Raw genomic sequence first — 26492 nt, forward strand, 5'->3', positions numbered from 1 at the left:
TAATACACTGACTCATAGATGTTACACTGTAATACACTACCTCTCATATGTTACACTGTAATACACTGACTCATAGATGTTACACTGTAATACACTGCCTCACAGATGTTACACTGTAATACACTGACTCATAGATGTTACATTGTAATACACTGACTCATAGATGTCACAATGTAATACACTGTCTCACAGATGTTACACTGTAATACACTGACTCATAGATGTTACACTGTAATACACTACCTCTCATATGTTACACTGTAATACACTGACTCATATATGTTACATTGTAATACACTGACTCATAGATGTTACACTGTAATACACTGACTCATAGATGTTTCACTGTAATACAATGACTCATAGATTTTACACTGTAATACACTGACTCATAGATGTTACACTGTAAGACACGGATTCATAGATGTCACAATGTAATACACTGACTCATAGATGTTACTCTAAAATAAACTACCTCTTACATTTTACACTGTAATACACTGACTCATAGATTTTCCACTGTAATACACTGACTCATAGATGTTACAATGTAATACACTGACTCATAGATGTTACACTGTAATACACTGACTCATAGATGTTACACTGTAATACACTGCCTCACAGATGTTACACTGTAATACACTGACTCATAGATGTCACAATGTAATACACTGACTCATAGATGTTACACTGTAATACACGGCCTCACAGATGTTACACTGTAATACACTGACTCATAGATGTTACATTGTAATACACTGACTCATAGATGTCACAATGTAATACACTGTCTCACAGATGTTACACTGTAATACACTGACTCATAGATGTTACACTGTAATACACTGACTCATAGATGTTACACTGTAATACACTGACTCATAGATGTTACACTGTAATACACTGACTCATAGATGTTACACGGTAATACACTGACTCATATATGTTACACTGTAATACACTGACTCATAGATGTTACACTGTAATACACTGACTCATAGATGTTTCACTGTAATACAATGACTCATAGATTTTACACTGTAATACACTGACTCATAGATGTTACACTGTAAGACACGGATTCATAGATGTCACAATGTAATACACTGACTCATAGATGTTACTCTAAAATAAACTACCTCTTACATTTTACACTGTAATACACTGACTCATAGATTTTCCACTGTAATACACTGACTCATAGATGTTACAATGTAATACACTGACTCATAGATGTTACACTGTAATACACTGACTCATAGATGTTACACTGTAATACACTGCCTCACAGATGTTACACTGTAATACACTGACTCATAGATGTCACAATGTAATACACTGACTCATAGATGTTACACTGTAATACACGGCCTCACAGATGTTACACTGTAATACACTGACTCATAGATGTTACATTGTAATACACTGACTCATAGATGTCACAATGTAATACACTGTCTCACAGATGTTACACTGTAATACACTGACTCATAGATGTTACACTGTAATACACTGACTCATAGATGTTACACTGTAATACACTGACTCATAGATGTTACACTGTAATACACTGACTCATAGATGTTACACGGTAATACACTGACTCATATATGTTACACTGTAATACACTGACTCATAGATGTTACACTGTAATACACTGACTCATAGATGTTTCACTGTAATACAATGACTCATAGATTTTACACTGTAATACACTGACTCATAGATGTTACACTGTAAGACACGGATTCATAGATGTCACAATGTAATACACTGACTCATAGATGTTACTCTAAAATAAACTACCTCTTACATTTTACACTGTAATACACTGACTCATAGATTTTCCACTGTAATACACTGACTCATAGATGTTACAATGTAATACACTGACTCATAGATGTTACACTGTAATACACTGACTCATAGATGTTACACTGTAATACACTGCCTCACAGATGTTACACTGTAATACACTGACTCATAGATGTCACAATGTAATACACTGACTCATAGATGTTACACTGTAATACACGGCCTCACAGATGTTACACTGTAATACACTGACTCATAGATGTTACATTGTAATACACTGACTCATAGATGTCACAATGTAATACACTGTCTCACAGATGTTACACTGTAATACACTGACTCATAGATGTTACACTGTAATACACTGACGCATAGATGTTACATTGTAATACACTGACTCATAGATGTTACACTGTAATACACTGACTCATATATGTTACATTGTAATACACTGACTCATAGATGTTGCACTGTAATACACTGACTCATAGATGTTACACTGTAATACACTGACGCATAGATGTTACATTGTAATACACTGACTCATAGATGTTACACTGTAATACACTGACTCATAGATGTTACACTGTAATACACTGACTCATAGATGTTACACGGTAATACACTGACTCATATATGTTACACTGTAATACACTGACTCATAGATGTTACACTGTAATACACTGACTCATAGATGTTTCACTGTAATACAATGACTCATATATTTTACACTGTAATACACTGACTCATAGATGTTACACTGTAATACACGGACTCATAGATGTCACAATGTAATACACTGACTCATAGATGTTACTCTAAAATAAACTACCTCTTACATTTTACACTGTAATACACTGACTCATAGATTTTCCACTGTAATACACTGACTCATAGATGTTACAATGTAATACACTGACTCATAGATGTTACACTGTAATACACTGACTCATAGATGTTACACTGTAATACACTGCCTCACAGATGTTACACTGTAATACACTGACTCATAGATGTCACAATGTAATACACTGACTCATAGATGTTACACTGTAATACACGGCCTCACAGATGTTACACTGTAATACACTGACTCATAGATGTTACATTGTAATACACTGACTCATAGATGTCACAATGTAATACACTGTCTCACAGATGTTACACTGTAATACACTGACTCATAGATGTTACACTGTAATACACTGACGCATAGATGTTACATTGTAATACACTGACTCATAGATGTTACATTGTAATACACTGACTCATAGATGCCACAATGTAATACACTGTCTCACAGATGTTACACTGTAATACACTGACTCATAGATGTTACACTGTAATACACTACCTCTCATATGTTACACTGTAATACACTGACTCATATATGTTACATTGTAATACACTGACTCATAGATGTTACACTGTAATACACTGACTCATAGATGTTTCACTGTAATACAATGACTCATAGATTTTACACTGTAATACACTGACTCATAGATGTTACACTGTAATACACGGACTCATAGATGTCACAATGTAATACACTGACTCATAGATGTTACTCTAAAATAAACTACCTCTTACATTTTACACTGTAATACACTGACTCATAGATTTTCCACTGTAATACACTGACTCATAGATGTTACAATGTAATACACTGACTCATAGATGTTACACTGTAATACACTGACTCATAGATGTTACACTGTAATACACTGCCTCACAGATGTTACACTGTAATACACTGACTCATAGATGTCACAATGTAATACACTGACTCATAGATGTTACACTGTAATACACGGCCTCACAGATGTTACACTGTAATACACTGACTCATAGATGTTACATTGTAATACACTGACTCATAGATGTCACAATGTAATACACTGTCTCACAGATGTTACACTGTAATACACTGACTCATAGATGTTACACTGTAATACACTGACGCATAGATGTTACATTGTAATACACTGACTCATAGATGTTACACTGTAATACACTGACTCATATATGTTACATTGTAATACACTGACTCATAGATGTTGCACTGTAATACACTGACTCATAGATGTTACACTGTAATACACTGACTCATAGATGTTACACTGTAATACACTGACTCATAGATGTTACACTGTAATACACTGACTCATATATGTTACATTGTAATACACTGACTCATAGATGTTACACTGTAATACACTGACTCATAGATGTTACACTGTAATACACTGACTCATATATGTTACATTGTAATACACTGACTCATAGATGTTACACTGTAATACACTGATTCATAGATGTTACACTGTAATACACTGACTCATAGATGTTACACTGTAATACACTGACTCATAGATGTTACACTGTAATACACTGACTCATAGATGTTACACTGTAATACACTGACTCATAGATGTTACACGGTAATACACTGACTCATATATGTTGCACTGTAATACACTGACTCATAGATGTTACACTGTAATACACTGACTCATAGATGTTACACTGTAATACACTGACTCGTAGATTTCACAATGTAATACACTGACTCATAGATGTTACACTGTAATACACTGACTCATAGATTTCACAATGTAATACACTGACTCATAGATGTTACACTGTAATACACTGACTCATAGATGTTACATTGTAATACACTGACTCATAGATGTTACACTGTAATACACTGATGCATAGATGTTACACTGTAATACACTGACTCATAGATGTTACACTGTAATACACTGACTCATAGATGTTACACTGTAATACACTGACTCATAGATTTCACAATGTAATACACTGACTCATAGATGTTACACTGTAATACACTGACTCATAGATTTCACAATGTAATACACTGACTCATAGATGTTACACTGTAATACACTGACTCATAGATGTTACACTGTAATACACTGACTCATAGATGTTACACTGCAATACACTGACTCATAGATGTTACACTGTAACTGACTCATAGATGTTACACTGTAATACACTGACTCATATATGTTACACTGTAATAAACTGACTCACAGATGTTACACTGTAATACACTGACTCATAGATGGTACACTGTAATACACTGACTCATAGATGTTACACTGTAATACACTGACTCATAGATGTTACACTGTAATACACTGACTCATAGATGTTAAACTGTAATACACTGCCTCACAGATGTTACACTGTAATACACTGACTCATAGATTTCACAATGTAATACACTGACTCATAGATGTTACACTGTAATACACTGACTCATAGATTTCACAATGTAATACACTGACTCATAGATGTTACACTGTAATACACTGACTCATATATGTTACACTGTAATACACTGACTCATAGATGTTACACTGCAATACACTGACTCATAGATGTTACACTGTAACTGACTCATAGATGTTACACTGTAATACACTGACTCATATATGTTACACTGTAATAAACTGACTCACAGATGTTACACTGTAATACACTGACTCATAGATGGTACACTGTAATACACTGACTCATAGATGTTACACTGTAATACACTGACTCATAGATGTTACACTGTAATACACTGACTCATAGATGTTAAACTGTAATACACTGCCTCACAGATGTTACACTGTAATACACTGACTCATAGATGTTACACTGTAATACACTGACTCATAGATGTCAAAATGTAATACAATGACTCATAGATGTTACACTGTAATACACTGCCTCACATATGTTACACTGTAATACACTGACTCATAGATGTCAAAATGTAATACAATGACTCATAGATGTTACACTGTAATACACTGCCTCATATATGTTACACTGTAATAAACTGACTCACAGATGTTACACTGTAATACACTGACTCATAGATGGTACACTGTAATACACTGACTCATAGATGTTACACTGTAATAAACTGACTCACAGATGTTACACTGTAATACACTGACTCATAGATGGTACACTGTAATACACTGACTCATAGATGTTACACTGTAATACACTGACTCATAGATGTTACACTGTAATACACTGACTCATAGATGTTAAACTGTAATACACTGCCTCACAGATGTTACACTGTAATACACTGACTCATAGATTTCACAATGTAATACACTGACTCATAGATGTTACACTGTAATACACTGACTCATAGATTTCACAATGTAATACACTGACTCATAGATGTTACACTGTAATACACTGACTCATATATGTTACACTGTAATACACTGACTCATAGATGTTACACTGCAATACACTGACTCATAGATGTTACACTGTAACTGACTCATAGATGTTACACTGTAATACACTGACTCATATATGTTACACTGTAATAAACTGACTCACAGATGTTACACTGTAATACACTGACTCATAGATGGTACACTGTAATACACTGACTCATAGATGTTACACTGTAATACACTGACTCATAGATGTTACACTGTAATACACTGACTCATAGATGTTATACTGTAATACACTGCCTCACAGATGTTACACTGTAATACACTGACTCATAGATGTTACACTGTAATACACTGACTCATAGATGTCAAAATGTAATACAATGACTCATAGATGTTACACTGTAATACACTGCCTCACATATGTTACACTGTAATACACTGACTCACAGATGTTACACTGTAATACACTGACTCATAGATGTTAAACTGTAGTACACTGCCTCACAGATGTTACACTGTAATACACTGACTGATAGATTTTACACTGTAATATACTGACTCATAGATGTTACACTGTAATACACTACCTCTCATATGTTACACTGTAATACACTGACTCATAGATGTTACACTGTAATACACTGACTCATAGATGTTACACTGTAATACACTACCTCTCATATGTTACACTGTAATACACTGACTCATAGATGTTACACTGTAATACACTGCCTCACAGATGTTACACTGTAATACACTGACTCATAGATGTCACAATGTAATACACTGACATATAGATGTTACACTGTAATACACTGCCTCACAGATGTTACACTGTAATACACTGACTCATAGATGTTACATTGTAATACACTGACTCATATATGTCACAATGTAATACACTGTCTCACAGATGTTACACTGTAATACACTGACTCATAGATGTTACACTGTAATACACTGACTCATAGATGTCACAATGTAATACAATGACTCATAGATGTTACACTGTAATACACTACCTCTCATATTTTACACTGTAATACACTGACTCATAGATGTTACACTGTAATACACTGACTCATAGATGTTACACTGTAATACACTGACTCATAGATGTCACAATGTAATACACCGACTCATAGATGTTACACTGCAATACACTACCTCTCATATGTTACACTGTAATACACTGACTCATAGATGTTACACTGTAATACACTGACTCATAGATGTTACACTGTAATACACTGACTCATAGATGTCACAATGTAATACAATGACTCATAGATGTTACACTGTAATACACTACCTCTCATATTTTACACTGTAATACACTGACTCATAGATGTTACACTGTAATACACTGACTCATAGATGTTACACTGTAATACACTGACTCATAGATGTCACAATGTAATACACTGACTCATAGATGTTACACTGTAATACACTACCTCTCATATGTTACACTGTAATACACTGACTCATAGATGTTACACTGTAATACACTGACTCATAGATGTTACACTGCAATACACTGACTCATAGATGTTACACTGTAATACACTGACTCATATATGTTACACTGTAATACACTGACTCATAGATGTTACACTGCAATACACTGACTCATAGATGTTACACTGTAACTGACTCATAGATGTTACACTGTAATACACTGACTCATATATGTTACACTGTAATAAACTGACTCACAGATGTTACACTGTAATACACTGACTCATAGATGGTACACTGTAATACACTGACTCATAGATGTTACACTGTAATACACTGACTCATAGATGTTACACTGTAATACACTGACTCATAGATGTTAAACTGTAATACACTGCCTCACAGATGTTACACTGTAATACACTGACTCATAGATGTTACACTGTAATACACTGACTCATAGATGTCAAAATGTAATACAATGACTCATAGATGTTACACTGTAATACACTGCCTCACATATGTTACACTGTAATACACTGACTCACAGATGTTACACTGTAATACACTGACTCATAGATGTTAAACTGTAGTACACTGCCTCACAGATGTTACACTGTAATACACTGACTGATAGATTTTACACTGTAATATACTGACTCATAGATGTTACACTGTAATACACTACCTCTCATATGTTACACTGTAATACACTGACTCATAGATGTTACACTGTAATACACTGACTCATAGATGTTACACTGTAATACACTACCTCTCATATGTTACACTGTAATACACTGACTCATAGATGTTACACTGTAATACACTGCCTCACAGATGTTACACTGTAATACACTGACTCATAGATGTCACAATGCAATACACTGACATATAGATGTTACACTGTAATACACTGCCTCACAGATGTTACACTGTAATACACTGACTCATAGATGTTACATTGTAATACACTGACTCATAGATGTCACAATGTAATACACTGTCTCACAGATGTTACACTGTAATACACTGACTCATAGATGTTACACTGTAATACACTGACTCATAGATGTCACAATGTAATACAATGACTCATAGATGTTACACTGTAATACACTACCTCTCATATTTTACACTGTAATACACTGACTCATAGATGTTACACTGTAATACACTGACTCATAGATGTTACACTGTAATACACTGACTCATAGATGTCACAATGTAATACACCGACTCATAGATGTTACACTGCAATACACTACCTCTCATATGTTACACTGTAATACACTGACTCATAGATGTTACACTGTAATACACTGACTCATAGATGTTACACTGTAATACACTGACTCATAGATGTCACAATGTAATACAATGACTCATAGATGTTACACTGTAATACACTACCTCTCATATTTTACACTGTAATACACTGACTCATAGATGTTACACTGTAATACACTGACTCATAGATGTTACACTGTAATACACTGACTCATAGATGTCACAATGTAATACACCGACTCATAGATGTTACACTGTAATACACTACCTCTCATATGTTACACTGTAATACACTGACTCATAGATGTTACACTGTAATACACTGACTCATAGATGTTACACTGTAATACACTACCTCTCATATGTTACACTGTAATACACTGACTCATAGATGTTACACTGTAATACACTGCCTCACAGATGTTACACTGTAATACACTGACTCATAGATGTTACACTGTAATACACTACCTCTCATATGTTACACTGTAATACACTGACTCATATATGTTACACTGTAATACACTGACTCATAGATGTCAAAATGTAATACACTGTCTCACAGATGTTACACTGTAATACACTGACTCATAGATGTTACACTGTAATACACTGCCTCACATATGTTACACTGTAATACACTGACTCACAGATGTTACACTGTAATACACTGACTCATAGATGTTAAACTGTAGTACACTGCCTCACAGATGTTACACTGTAATACACTGACTGATAGATTTTACACTGTAATATACTGACTCATAGATGTTACACTGTAATACACTGACTCATAGATGTCACAATGTAATACAATGACTCATAGATGTTACACTGTAATACACTACCTCTCATATTTTACACTGTAATACACTGACTCATAGATGTTACACTGTAATACACTGACTCATAGATGTTACACTGTAATACACTGACTCATAGATGTCACAATGTAATACACTGACTCATAGATGTTACACTGTAATACACTACCTCTCATATGTTACACTGTAATACACTGACTCATAGATGTTACACTGTAATACACTGACTCATAGATGTTACACTGTAATACACTACCTCTCATATGTTACACTGTAATACACTGACTCATAGATGTTACACTGTAATACACTGCCTCACAGATGTTACACTGTAATACACTGACTCATAGATGTTACATTGTAATACACTGACTCATAGATGTCACAATGTAATACACTGTCTCACAGATGTTACACTGTAATACACTGACTCATAGATGTTACACTGTAATACACTACCTCTCATATGTTACACTGTAATACACTGACTCATATATGTTACATTGTAATACACTGACTCATAGATGTTACACTGTAATACACTGACTCATAGATGTTTCACTGTAATACAATGACTCATAGATTTTACACTGTAATACACTGACTCATAGATGTTACACTGTAATACACGGATTCATAGATGTCACAATGTAATACACTGACTCATAGATGTTACTCTAAAATAAACTACCTCTTACATTTTACACTGTAATACACTGACTCATAGATTTTCCACTGTAATACACTGACTCATAGATGTTACAATGTAATACACTGACTCATAGATGTTACACTGTAATACACTGACTCATAGATGTTACACTGTAATACACTGCCTCACAGATGTTACACTGTAATACACTGACTCATAGATGTTACATTGTAATACACTGACTCATAGATGTCACAATGTAATACACTGTCTCACAGATGTTACACTGTAATACACTGACTCATAGATGTTACACTGTAATACACTGACTCATAGATGTTACACTGTAATACACTGACTCATAGATGTTACACTGTAATACACTGACTCATAGATGTTACACGGTAATACACTGACTCATATATGTTACACTGTAATACACTGACTCATAGATGTTACACTGTAATACACTGACTCATAGATGTTACACTGTAATACACTGACTCGTAGATTTCACAATGTAATACACTGACTCATAGATGTTACACTGTAATACACTGACTCATAGATTTCACAATGTAATACACTGACTCATAGATGTTACACTGTAATACACTGACTCATAGATGTTACACTGTAATACACTGACTCATAGATGTTACACTGCAATACACTGACTCATAGATGTTACACTGTAACTGACCCATAGATGTTACACTGTAATACACTGACTCATATATGTTACATTGTAATACACTGACTCATAGATGTTACACTGTAATACACTGATTCATAGATGTTACACTGTAATACACTGACTCATAGATGTTACACTGTAATACACTGACTCATAGATTTCACAACACAGAGTTACACATGATTCATTGTAATACACTGACTCATAGATGTTACACTGTAATACACTGACTCATAGATGTTACACTGTATAACACTGACTCATATATGTTACATTGTAATACACTGACTCATAGATGTTACACTGTAATACACTGACTCATAGATTTCACAATGTAATACACTGACTCATAGATGTTACACTGTAATACACTGACTCATAGATTTCACAATGTAATACACTGACTCATAGATGTTACACTGTAATACACTGACTCATAGATGTTACACTGTAATACACTGACTCATAGATGTTACACTGCAATACACTGACTCATAGATGTTACACTGTAACTGACCCATAGATGTTACACTGTAATACACTGACTCATATATGTTACATTGTAATACACTGACTCATAGATGTTACACTGTAATACACTGATTCATAGATGTTACACTGTAATACACTGACTCATAGATGTTACACTGTAATACACTGACTCATAGATTTCACAACACAGAGTTACACATGATTCATTGTAATACACTGACTCATAGATGTTACACTGTAATACACTGACTCATAGATGTTACACTGTATAACACTGACTCATATATGTTACATTGTAATACACTGACTCATAGATGTTACACTGTAATACACTGACTCATAGATTTCACAATGTAATACACTGACTCATAGATGTTACACTGTAATACACTGACTCATAGATTTCACAATTTTTTTTTTTTTTTTTTAATTTCACCTTTATTTAACCAGGTAGGCTAGTTGAGAACAAGTTCTCATTTGCAACTGCGACCTGGCCAAGATAAAGCATAGCAGTGTGAACAGACAACACAGAGTTACACATGGAGTAAACAATAAACAAGTCAATAACATGGTAGAAAAAAAAGAGAATCTATATACAATGTGTGCAAAAGGCATGAGGTAGGCAATAAATCGAATAATTACAATTTAGCAGATTAACACTGGAGTGATAAATCATCAGATGATCATGTGCAAGAAGAGATACTGGTGTGCAAAAGAGCAGAAAAGTAAATAAATAAAAGCAGTATGGGGGGTGAGGTAGGTAAATTGGGTGGGTAGTTTACAGATGGACTATGTACAGCTGCAGCGATCGGTTAGCTGCTCGGATAGCAGATTTTTAAAGTTGTTGAGGGAGATAAAAGTCTCCAACTTCAGAGATTTTTGCAATTCGTTCCAGTCGCAGGCAGCAGAGAACTGGAAGGAAAGGCGTCCAAATGAGGTTTTGGCTTTAGGGATGATCAGTGAGATACACCTGCTGGAGCGCGTGTTGCGGGTGGGTGTAGCCATCGTGACCAGTGAACTGAGATAAGGCGGCACTTTACCTAGCATAGCCTTGTAGATGACCTGGAGCCAGTGGGTCTGACGACGAACATGTAGCGAGGGCCAGCCGACTAGGGCATACAGGTCGCAGTGGTGGGTCGTATAAGGTGCTTTAGTAACAAAACGAATGGCACTGTGATAAACTGCATCCAGTTTGCTGAGTAGAGTATTGGAAGCTATTTTGTAGATGACATCGCCGAAGTCGAGGATCGGTAGGATAGTCAGTTTTACTAGGGTAAGTTTGGCGGCGTGAGTGAAGGAGGCTTTGTTGCGGAATAGAAAGCCGATTCTTGCTTTGATTTTGGATTGGAGATGTTTGATATGAGTCTGGAAGGAGAGTTTGCAGTCTAGCCAGACACCTAGGTACTTATAGATGTCCACATATTCTAGGTCGGAACCGTCCAGGGTGGTGATGCTAGTCGGGCGTGCGGGTGCAGGCAGCGAACGGTTGAAAAGCATGCATTTGGTTTTACTAGCGTTTAAGAGCAGTTGGAGGCCACGGAAGGAGTGTTGTATGGCATTGAAGCTTGTTTGGAGGTTAGATAGCACAGTGTCCAAGGAAGGGCCGGAAGTATATAGAATGGTGTCGTCTGCGTAGAGGTGGATCAGGGAATCGCCCGCAGCAAGAGCAACATCATTGATGTATACAGAGAAAAGAGTCGGCCCGAGAATTGAACCCTGTGGAACCCCCATAGAGACTGCCAGAGGACCGGACAACATGCCCTCCGATTTGACACACTGAACTCTGTCTGCAAAGTAGTTGGTGAACCAGGCAAGGCAGTCATTAGAAAAACCGAGGCTACTGATTCTGCCGATAAGAATATGGTGATTGACAGAGTCGAAAGCCTTGGCCAGGTCGATGAAGACGGCTGCACAGTAATGTCTTTTATCGATGGCGGTTATGATATCGTTTAGTACCTTGAGCGTGGCTGAGGTGCACCCATGACCGGCTAGGAAACCGGATTGCACAGCGGAGAAGGTACGGTGGGATTCGAGATGGTCAGTGATCTGTTTGTTGACTTGGCTTTCGAAGACCTTAGATAGGCAGGGCAGGATGGATATAGGTCTGTAACAGTTTGGGTCCAGGGTGTCTCCCCCTTTGAAGAGGGGGATGACCGCGGCAGCTTTCCAATCCTTGGGGATCTCAGATGATACGAAGGAGAGGTTGAACAGGCTGGTGATAGGGGGTGCGACAATGGCGGCGGACAGTTTCAGAAATAGAGGGTCCAGATTGTCAAGCCCAGCTGATTTGTATGGGTCCAGGTTTTCCAGCTCTTTCAGAACATCTGCTATCTGGATTTGGGTAAAGGAGAAGCTGGGGAGGCTTGGGCGAGTAGCAGCGGGGGGGGCGGGGCTGTTGGCCAAGGTTGGAGTCGCCAGGAGGAAGGCATGGCCAGCCATTGAGAATTGCTTGTTGAAGTCTTCGATTATCACGGATTTATCGGTGGTGACATACACTGACTCATAGATGTTACACTGTAATACACTGACTCATAGATGTTACAATGTAATACACTCATAGATGTTACAATGTATTGCAGTGTAACTCATAGATGTTACACTGCAATACACTGACTCATAGATGTTACACTGTAACTGACTCATAGATGTTACACTGTAATACACTGACTCATATATGTTACACTGTAATAAACTGACTCACAGATGTTACACTGTAATACACTGACTCATAGATGGTACACTGTAATACACTGACTCATAAATGTTACACTGTAATACACTGACTCATAGATGTTACACTGTAATACACTGCCTCACATATGTTACACTGTAATACACTGACTCACAGATGTTACACTGTAATACACTGACTCATAGATGTTAAACTGTAGTACACTGCCTCACAGATGTTACACTGTAATACACTGACTGATAGATTTTACACTGTAATATACTGACTCATAGATGTTACACTGTAATACACTGACTCATAGATGTCACAATGTAATACAATGACTCATAGATGTTACACTGTAATACACTACCTCTCATATTTTACACTGTAATACACTGACTCATAGATGTTACACTGTAATACACTGACTCATAGATGTTACACTGTAATACACTGACTCATAGATGTCACAATGTAATACACTGACTCATAGATGTTACACTGTAATACACTACCTCTCATGTGTTACACTGTAATACACTGATTCATAGATGTTACACTGTAATACACTACCTCTCATATGTTACACTGTAATACACTGACTCATAGATGTTACACTGTAATACACTGCCTCACAGATGTTACACTGTAATACACTGACTGATAGATTTTACACTGTAATATACTGACTCATAGATGTTACACTGTAATACACTGACTCATAGATGTCACAATGTAATACAATGACTCATAGATGTTACACTGTAATACACTACCTCTCATATTTTACACTGTAATACACTGACTCATAGATGTTACACTGTAATACACTGACTCATAGATGTTACACTGTAATACACTGACTCATAGATGTCACAATGTAATACACTGACTCATAGATGTTACACTGTAATACACTACCTCTCATATGTTACACTGTAATACACTGACTCATAGATGTTACACTGTAATACACTACCTCTCATATGTTACACTGTAATACACTGACTCATAGATGTTACACTGTAATACACTGCCTCACAGATGTTACACTGTAATACACTGACTCATAGATGTCACAATGTAATACACTGACTCATAGATGTTACACTGTAATACACTGCCTCACAGATGTTACACTGTAATACACTGACTCATAGATGTTACATTGTAATACACTGACTCATAGATGTCACAATGTAATACACTGTCTCACAGATGTTACACTGTAATACACTGACTCATAGATGTTACACTGTAATACACGGACTCATAGATGTTACACTGTAATAAACTGACTCATAGATGTCACAATGTAATACACTGACTCATAGATGTTACTCTGTAATACACTACCTCTCACATTTTACACTGTAATACACTGACTCATATATGTTACATTGTAATACACTGACTCATAGATGTTACACTGTAATACACTGACTCATAGATGTTTCACTGTAATACAATGACTCATAGATTTTACACTGTAATACACTGACTCATAGATGTTACACTGTAATACACGGACTCATAGATGTCACAATGTAATACACTGACTCATAGATGTTACTCTAAAATGCACTACCTCTTACATTTTACACTGTAATACACTGACTCATAGATTTTCCACTGTAATACACTGACTCATAGATGTTACAATGTAATACACTGACTCATAGATGTTACACTGTAATACACTGACTCATATATGTTACATTGTAATACACTGACTCATAGATGTTACACTGTAATACACTGACTCATAGATGTTACACTGTAGTACACTGACTCATATATGTTACATTGTAATACACTGACTCATAGATGTTACACTGTAATACACTGACTCATAGATGTTACACTGTAATACACTGACTCATATATGTTACATTGTAATACACTGACTCATAGATGTTACACTGTAATACACTGACTCATAGATGTTACACTGTAATACACTGACTCATAGATGTTACACTGTAATACACTGACTCATAGATGTTACACTGGAATACACTGACTCATAGATGTTACACTGTAACTGACTCATAGATGTTACACTGTAATACACTGACTCATAGATGTTACACTGTAATACACTGACTCATAGATGTTAAACTGTAATACACTGCCTCACAGATGTTACACTGTAATACACTGACTCATAGATGTTACACTGTAATACACTGACTCATAGATGTTACACTGTAATACACTGACTCATAGATGTTAAACTGTAATACACTGCCTCACAGATGTTACACTGTAATACACTGACTCATAGATGTTACACTGTAATACACTGACTCATAGATGTTACACTGTAATACACTGACTCATAGATGTCAAAATGTAATACAATGACTCATAGATGTTACACTGTAATACACTGCCTCACATATGTTACACTGTTATACACTGACTCACAGATGTTACACTGTAATACACTGACTCATAGATGTTAAACTGTAGTACACTGCCTCACAGATGTTACACTGTAATACACTGACTGATAGATTTTACACTGTAATATACTGACTCATAGATGTTACACTGTAATACACTGACTCATAGATGTCACAATGTAATACACTGACTCATAGATGTTACACTGTAATACACTACCTCTCATATGTTACACTGTAATACACTGACTCATATATGTTACATTGTAATACACTGACTCATAGATGTTACACTGTAATACACTGACTCATAGATGTTTCACTGTAATACAATGACTCATAGATTTTACACTGTAATACACTGACTCATAGATGTTACACTGTAATACACGGACTCATAGATGTCACAATGTAATACACTGACTCATAGATGTTACTCTAAAATACACTACCTCTTACATTTTACACTGTAATACACTGACTCATAGATTTTCCACTGTAATACACTGACTCACAGATGTTACAATGTAATACACTGACTCATAGATGTTACACTGTAATACACTGACTCATAGATGTTACACTGTAATACACTGCCTCACAGATGTTACACTGTAATACACTGACTCATAGATGTCACAATGTAATACACTGACTCATAGATGTTACACTGTAATACATGGCCTCACAGATGTTACACTGTAATACACTGACTCATAGATGTTACATTGTAATACACTGACTCATAGATGTCACAATGTAATACACTGTCTCACAGATGTTACACTGTAATACACTGACTCATAGATGTTACACTGTAATACACTGACACATAGATGTTACATTGTAATACACTGACTCATAGATGTTACACTGTAATACACTGACTCATATATGTTACATTGTAATACACTGACTCATAGATGTTACACTGTAATACACTGACTCATAGATGTTACACTGTAATACACTGACTCATAGATGTTACACTGTAATACACTGACTCATAGATGTTACACTGTAATACACTGACTCATATATGTTACATTGTAATACACTGACTCATAGATGTTACACTGTAATACACTGACTCATAGATGTTACACTGTAATACACTGACTCATATATGTTACATTGTAATACACTGACTCATAGATGTTACACTGTAATACACTGATTCATAGATGTTACACTGTAATACACTGACTCATAGATGTTACACTGTAATACACTGACTCATAGATGTTACACTGTAATACACTGACTCATAGATGTTACACTGTAATACACTGACTCATAGATGTTACACTGTAATACACTGACTCATAGATGTTACACTGGAATACACTGACTCATAGATGTTACACTGTAACTGACTCATAGATGTTACACTGTAATACACTGACTCATAGATGTTACACTGTAATACACTGACTCATAGATGTTACACTGTAATACACTGACTCATAGATGTTAAACTGTAATACACTGCCTCACAGATGTTACACTGTAATACACTGACTCATAGATGTTACACTGTAATACACTGACTCATAGATGTTAAACTGTAATACACTGCCTCACAGATGTTACACTGTAATACACTGACTCATAGATGTTACACTGTAATACACTAACTCATAGATGTTACACTGTAATACACTGACTCATAGATGTTACACTGTAATACACTGACTCATAGATGTTAAACTGTAATACACTGCCTCACAGATGTTACACTGTAATACACTGACTCATAGATGTTACACTGTAATACACTGACTCATAGATGTTACACTGTAATACACTGACTCATAGATGTCAAAATGTAATACAATGACTCATAGATGTTACACTGTAATACACTGCCTCACATATGTTACACTGTTATACACTGACTCACAGATGTTACACTGTAATACACTGACTCATAGATGTTAAACTGTAGTACACTGCCTCACAGATGTTACACTGTAATACACTGACTGATAGATTTTACACTGTAATATACTGACTCATAGATGTTACACTGTAATACACTGACTCATAGATGTCACAATGTAATACACTGACTCATAGATGTTACACTGTAATACACTACCTCTCATATGTTACACTGTAATACACTGACTCATATATGTTACATTGTAATACACTGACTCATAGATGTTACACTGTAATACACTGACTCATAGATGTTTCACTGTAATACAATGACTCATAGATTTTACACTGTAATACACTGACTCATAGATGTTACACTGTAATACACGGACTCATAGATGTCACAATGTAATACACTGACTCATAGATGTTACTCTAAAATACACTACCTCTTACATTTTACACTGTAATACACTGACTCATAGATTTTCCACTGTAATACACTGACTCACAGATGTTACAATGTAATACACTGACTCATAGATGTTACACTGTAATACACTGACTCATAGATGTTACACTGTAATACACTGCCTCACAGATGTTACACTGTAATACACTGACTCATAGATGTCACAATGTAATACACTGACTCATAGATGTTACACTGTAATACATGGCCTCACAGATTTTACACTGTAATACACTGACTCATAGATGTTACATTGTAATACACTGACTCATAGATGTCACAATGTAATACACTGTCTCACAGATGTTACACTGTAATACACTGACTCATAGATGTTACACTGTAATACACTGACACATAGATGTTACATTGTAATACACTGACTCATAGATGTTACACTGTAATACACTGACTCATATATGTCACAATGTAATACACTGACTCATAGATGTTACACTGTAATACACTACCTCTCATATGTTACACTGTAATACACTGACTCATATATGTTACATTGTAATACACTGACTCATAGATGTTACACTGTAATACACTGACTCATAGATGTTTCACTGTAATACAATGACTCATAGATTTTACACTGTAATACACTGACTCATAGATGTTACACTGTAATACACGGACTCATAGATGTCACAATGTAATACACTGACTCATAGATGTTACTCTAAAATACACTACCTCTTACATTTTACACTGTAATACACTGACTCATAGATTTTCCACTGTAATACACTGACTCACAGATGTTACAATGTAATACACTGACTCATAGATGTTACACTGTAATACACTGACTCATAGATGTTACACTGTAATACACTGCCTCACAGATGTTACACTGTAATACACTGACTCATAGATGTCACAATGTAATACACTGACTCATAGATGTTACACTGTAATACATGGCCTCACAGATTTTACACTGTAATACACTGACTCATAGATGTTACATTGTAATACACTGACTCATAGATGTCACAATGTAATACACTGTCTCACAGATGTTACACTGTAATACACTGACTCATAGATGTTACACTGTAATACACTGACACATAGATGTTACATTGTAATACACTGACTCATAGATGTTACACTGTAATACACTGACTCATATATGTTACATTGTAATACACTGACTCATAGATGTTACACTGTAATACACTGACTCATAGATGTTACACTGTAATACACTGACTCATAGATGTTACACTGTAATATACTGACTCATAGATGTTACACTGTAATACACTGACTCATAGATGTCACAATGTAATACAATGACTCATAGATGTTACACTGTAATACACTACCTCTCATATTTTACACTGTAATACACTGACTCATAGATGTTACACTGTAATACACTGACTCATAGATGTTACACTGTAATACACTGACTCATAGATGTCACAATGTAATACACTGACTCATAGATGTTACACTGTAATACACTACCTCTCATATGTTACACTGTAATACACTGACTCATAGATGTTACACTGTAATACACTACCTCTCATATGTTACACTGTAATACACTGACTCATAGATGTTACACTGTAATACACTGCCTCACAGATGTTACACTGTAATACACTGACTCATAGATGTCACAATGTAATACACTGACTCATAGATGTTACACTGTAATACACTGCCTCACAGATGTTACACTGTAATACACTGACTCATAGATGTTACATTGTAATACACTGACTCATAGATGTCACAATGTAATACACTGTCTCACAGATGTTACACTGTAATACACTGACTCATAGATGTTACACTGTAATACACGGACTCATAGATGTTACACTGTAATAAACTGACTCATAGATGTCACAATGTAATACACTGACTCATAGATGTTACTCTGTAATACACTACCTCTCACATTTTACACTGTAATACACTGACTCATATATGTTACATTGTAATACACTGACTCATAGATGTTACACTGTAATACACTGACTCATAGATGTTTCACTGTAATACAATGACTCATAGATTTTACACTGTAATACACTGACTCATAGATGTTACACTGTAATACACGGACTCATAGATGTCACAATGTAATACACTGACTCATAGATGTTACTCTAAAATGCACTACCTCTTACATTTTACACTGTAATACACTGACTCATAGATTTTCCACTGTAATACACTGACTCATAGATGTTACAATGTAATACACTGACTCATAGATGTTACACTGTAATACACTGACTCATATATGTTACATTGTAATACACTGACTCATAGATGTTACACTGTAATACACTGACTCATAGATGTTACACTGTAGTACACTGACTCATATATGTTACATTGTAATACACTGACTCATAGATGTTACACTGTAATACACTGACTCATAGATGTTACACTGTAATACACTGACTCATATATGTTACATTGTAATACACTGACTCATAGATGTTACACTGTAATACACTGACTCATAGATGTTACACTGTAATACACTGACTCATAGATGTTACACTGTAATACACTGACTCATAGATGTTACACTGGAATACACTGACTCATAGATGTTACACTGTAACTGACTCATAGATGTTACACTGTAATACACTGACTCATAGATGTTACACTGTAATACACTGACTCATAGATGTTAAACTGTAATACACTGCCTCACAGATGTTACACTGTAATACACTGACTCATAGATGTTACACTGTAATACACTGACTCATAGATGTTACACTGTAATACACTGACTCATAGATGTTAAACTGTAATACACTGCCTCACAGATGTTACACTGTAATACACTGACTCATAGATGTTACACTGTAATACACTAACTCATAGATGTTACACTGTAATACACTGACTCATAGATGTTACACTGTAATACACTGACTCATAGATGTTAAACTGTAATACACTGCCTCACAGATGTTACACTGTAATACACTGACTCATAGATGTTACACTGTAATACACTGACTCATAGATGTTACACTGTAATACACTGACTCATAGATGTCAAAATGTAATACAATGACTCATAGATGTTACACTGTAATACACTGCCTCACATATGTTACACTGTTATACACTGACTCACAGATGTTACACTGTAATACACTGACTCATAGATGTTAAACTGTAGTACACTGCCTCACAGATGTTACACTGTAATACACTGACTGATAGATTTTACACTGTAATATACTGACTCATAGATGTTACACTGTAATACACTGACTCATAGATGTCACAATGTAATACACTGACTCATAGATGTTACACTGTAATACACTGACTCATAGATGTTACACTGTAATACACTGCCTCACAGATGTTACACTGTAATACACTGACTCATAGATGTCACAATGTAATACACTGACTCATAGATGTTACACTGTAATACATGGCCTCACAGATGTTACACTGTAATACACTGACTCATAGATGTTACATTGTAATACACTGACTCATAGATGTCACAATGTAATACACTGTCTCACAGATGTTACACTGTAATACACTGACTCATAGATGTTACACTGTAATACACTGACACATAGATGTTACATTGTAATACACTGACTCATAGATGTTACACTGTAATACACTGACTCATATATGTTACATTGTAATACACTGACTCATAGATGTTACACTGTAATACACTGACTCATAGATGTTACACTGTAATACACTGACTCATAGATGTTACACTGTAATACACTGACTCATAGATGTTACACTGTAATACACTGACTCATATATGTTACATTGTAATACACTGACTCATAGATGTTACACTGTAATACACTGACTCATAGATGTTACACTGTAATACACTGACTCATATATGTTACATTGTAATACACTGACTCATAGATGTTACACTGTAATACACTGATTCATAGATGTTACACTGTAATACACTGACTCATAGATGTTACACTGTAATACACTGACTCATAGATGTTACACTGTAATACACTGACTCATAGATGTTACACTGTAATACACTGACTCATAGATGTTACACTGTAATACACTGACTCATAGATGTTACACTGGAATACACTGACTCATAGATGTTACACTGTAACTGACTCATAGATGTTACACTGTAATACACTGACTCATAGATGTTACACTGTAATACACTGACTCATAGATGTTACACTGTAATACACTGACTCATAGATGTTAAACTGTAATACACTGCCTCACAGATGTTACACTGTAATACACTGACTCATAGATGTTACACTGTAATACACTGACTCATAGATGTTAAACTGTAATACACTGCCTCACAGATGTTACACTGTAATACACTGACTCATAGATGTTACACTGTAATACACTAACTCATAGATGTTACACTGTAATACACTGACTCATAGATGTTACACTGTAATACACTGACTCATAGATGTTAAACTGTAATACACTGCCTCACAGATGTTACACTGTAATACACTGACTCATAGATGTTACACTGTAATACACTGACTCATAGATGTTACACTGTAATACACTGACTCATAGATGTCAAAATGTAATACAATGACTCATAGATGTTACACTGTAATACACTGCCTCACATATGTTACACTGTTATACACTGACTCACAGATGTTACACTGTAATACACTGACTCATAGATGTTAAACTGTAGTACACTGCCTCACAGATGTTACACTGTAATACACTGACTGATAGATTTTACACTGTAATATACTGACTCATAGATGTTACACTGTAATACACTGACTCATAGATGTCACAATGTAATACACTGACTCATAGATGTTACACTGTAATACACTACCTCTCATATGTTACACTGTAATACACTGACTCATATATGTTACATTGTAATACACTGACTCATAGATGTTACACTGTAATACACTGACTCATAGATGTTTCACTGTAATACAATGACTCATAGATTTTACACTGTAATACACTGACTCATAGATGTTACACTGTAATACACGGACTCATAGATGTCACAATGTAATACACTGACTCATAGATGTTACTCTAAAATACACTACCTCTTACATTTTACACTGTAATACACTGACTCATAGATTTTCCACTGTAATACACTGACTCACAGATGTTACAATGTAATACACTGACTCATAGATGTTACACTGTAATACACTGACTCATAGATGTTACACTGTAATACACTGCCTCACAGATGTTACACTGTAATACACTGACTCATAGATGTCACAATGTAATACACTGACTCATAGATGTTACACTGTAATACATGGCCTCACAGATTTTACACTGTAATACACTGACTCATAGATGTTACATTGTAATACACTGACTCATAGATGTCACAATGTAATACACTGTCTCACAGATGTTACACTGTAATACACTGACTCATAGATGTTACACTGTAATACACTGACACATAGATGTTACATTGTAATACACTGACTCATAGATGTTACACTGTAATACACTGACTCATATATGTCACAATGTAATACACTGACTCATAGATGTTACACTGTAATACACTACCTCTCATATGTTACACTGTAATACACTGACTCATATATGTTACATTGTAATACACTGACTCATAGATGTTACACTGTAATACACTGACTCATAGATGTTTCACTGTAATACAATGACTCATAGATTTTACACTGTAATACACTGACTCATAGATGTTACACTGTAATACACGGACTCATAGATGTCACAATGTAATACACTGACTCATAGATGTTACTCTAAAATACACTACCTCTTACATTTTACACTGTAATACACTGACTCATAGATTTTCCACTGTAATACACTGACTCACAGATGTTACAATGTAATACACTGACTCATAGATGTTACACTGTAATACACTGACTCATAGATGTTACACTGTAATACACTGCCTCACAGATGTTACACTGTAATACACTGACTCATAGATGTCACAATGTAATACACTGACTCATAGATGTTACACTGTAATACATGGCCTCACAGATTTTACACTGTAATACACTGACTCATAGATGTTACATTGTAATACACTGACTCATAGATGTCACAATGTAATACACTGTCTCACAGATGTTACACTGTAATACACTGACTCATAGATGTTACACTGTAATACACTGACACATAGATGTTACATTGTAATACACTGACTCATAGATGTTACACTGTAATACACTGACTCATATATGTTACATTGTAATACACTGACTCATAGATGTTACACTGTAATACACTGACTCATAGATGTTACACTGTAATACACTGACTCATAGATGTTACACTGTAATACACTGACTCATAGATGTTACACTGTAATACACTGACTCATATATGTTACATTGTAATACACTGACTCATAGATGTTACACTGTAATACACTGACTCATAGATGTTACACTGTAATACACTGACTCATATATGTTACATTGTAATACACTGACTCATAGATGTTACACTGTAATACACTGATTCATAGATGTTACACTGTAATACACTGACTCATAGATGTTACACTGTAATACACTGACTCATAGATGTTACACTGTAATACACTGACTCATAGATGTTACACTGTAATACACTGACTCATAGATGTTACACTGTAATACACTGACTCATAGATGTTACACTGTAATACACTGACTCATAGATTTCACAATGTAATACACTGACTCATAGATGTTACACTGTAATACACTGACTCATAGATTTCACAATTTACTTTTTATTTTTTTTATTTCACCTTTATTTAACCAGGTAGGCTAGTTGAGAACAAGTTCTCATTTGCAACTGCGACCTGGCCAAGATAAAGCATAGCAGTGTGAACAGACAACACAGAGTTACACATGGAGTAAACAATAAACAAGTCAATAACATGGTAGAAAAAAAAGAGAATCTATATACAATGTGTGCAAAAGGCATGAGGTAGGCAATAAATCGAATAATTACAATTTAGCAGATTAACACTGGAGTGATAAATCATCAGATGATCATGTGCAAGAAGAGATACTGGTGTGCAAAAGAGCAGAAAAGTAAATAAATAAAAGCAGTATGGGGGGTGAGGTAGGTAAATTGGGTGGGTAGTTTACAGATGGACTATGTACAGCTGCAGCGATCGGTTAGCTGCTCGGATAGCAGATTTTTAAAGTTGTTGAGGGAGATAAAAGTCTCCAACTTCAGAGATTTTTGCAATTCGTTCCAGTCGCAGGCAGCAGAGAACTGGAAGGAAAGGCGTCCAAATGAGGTTTTGGCTTTAGGGATGATCAGTGAGATACACCTGCTGGAGCGCGTGTTGCGGGTGGGTGTAGCCATCGTGACCAGTGAACTGAGATAAGGCGGCACTTTACCTAGCATAGCCTTGTAGATGACCTGGAGCCAGTGGGTCTGACGACGAACATGTAGCGAGGGCCAGCCGACTAGGGCATACAGGTCGCAGTGGTGGGTCGTATAAGGTGCTTTAGTAACAAAACGAATGGCACTGTGATAAACTGCATCCAGTTTG

At 35.5% G+C, this 26492-nt stretch overlaps 1 protein-coding gene across 1 annotated transcript in view; it reads right to left on the reverse strand.

The window, feature by feature from the left end:
• Positions 1–26492, reverse strand: part of LOC139549429 (calsyntenin-2-like) — a 668250-nt gene that overhangs the window by 131239 nt on the left and 510519 nt on the right. The gene's annotated exons all lie outside the window — the stretch shown is intronic.

Source organism: Salvelinus alpinus, chromosome 22, assembly GCF_045679555.1.
Source record: "Salvelinus alpinus chromosome 22, SLU_Salpinus.1, whole genome shotgun sequence".
Taxonomy (NCBI): Eukaryota; Metazoa; Chordata; class Actinopteri; order Salmoniformes; family Salmonidae; genus Salvelinus; species Salvelinus alpinus.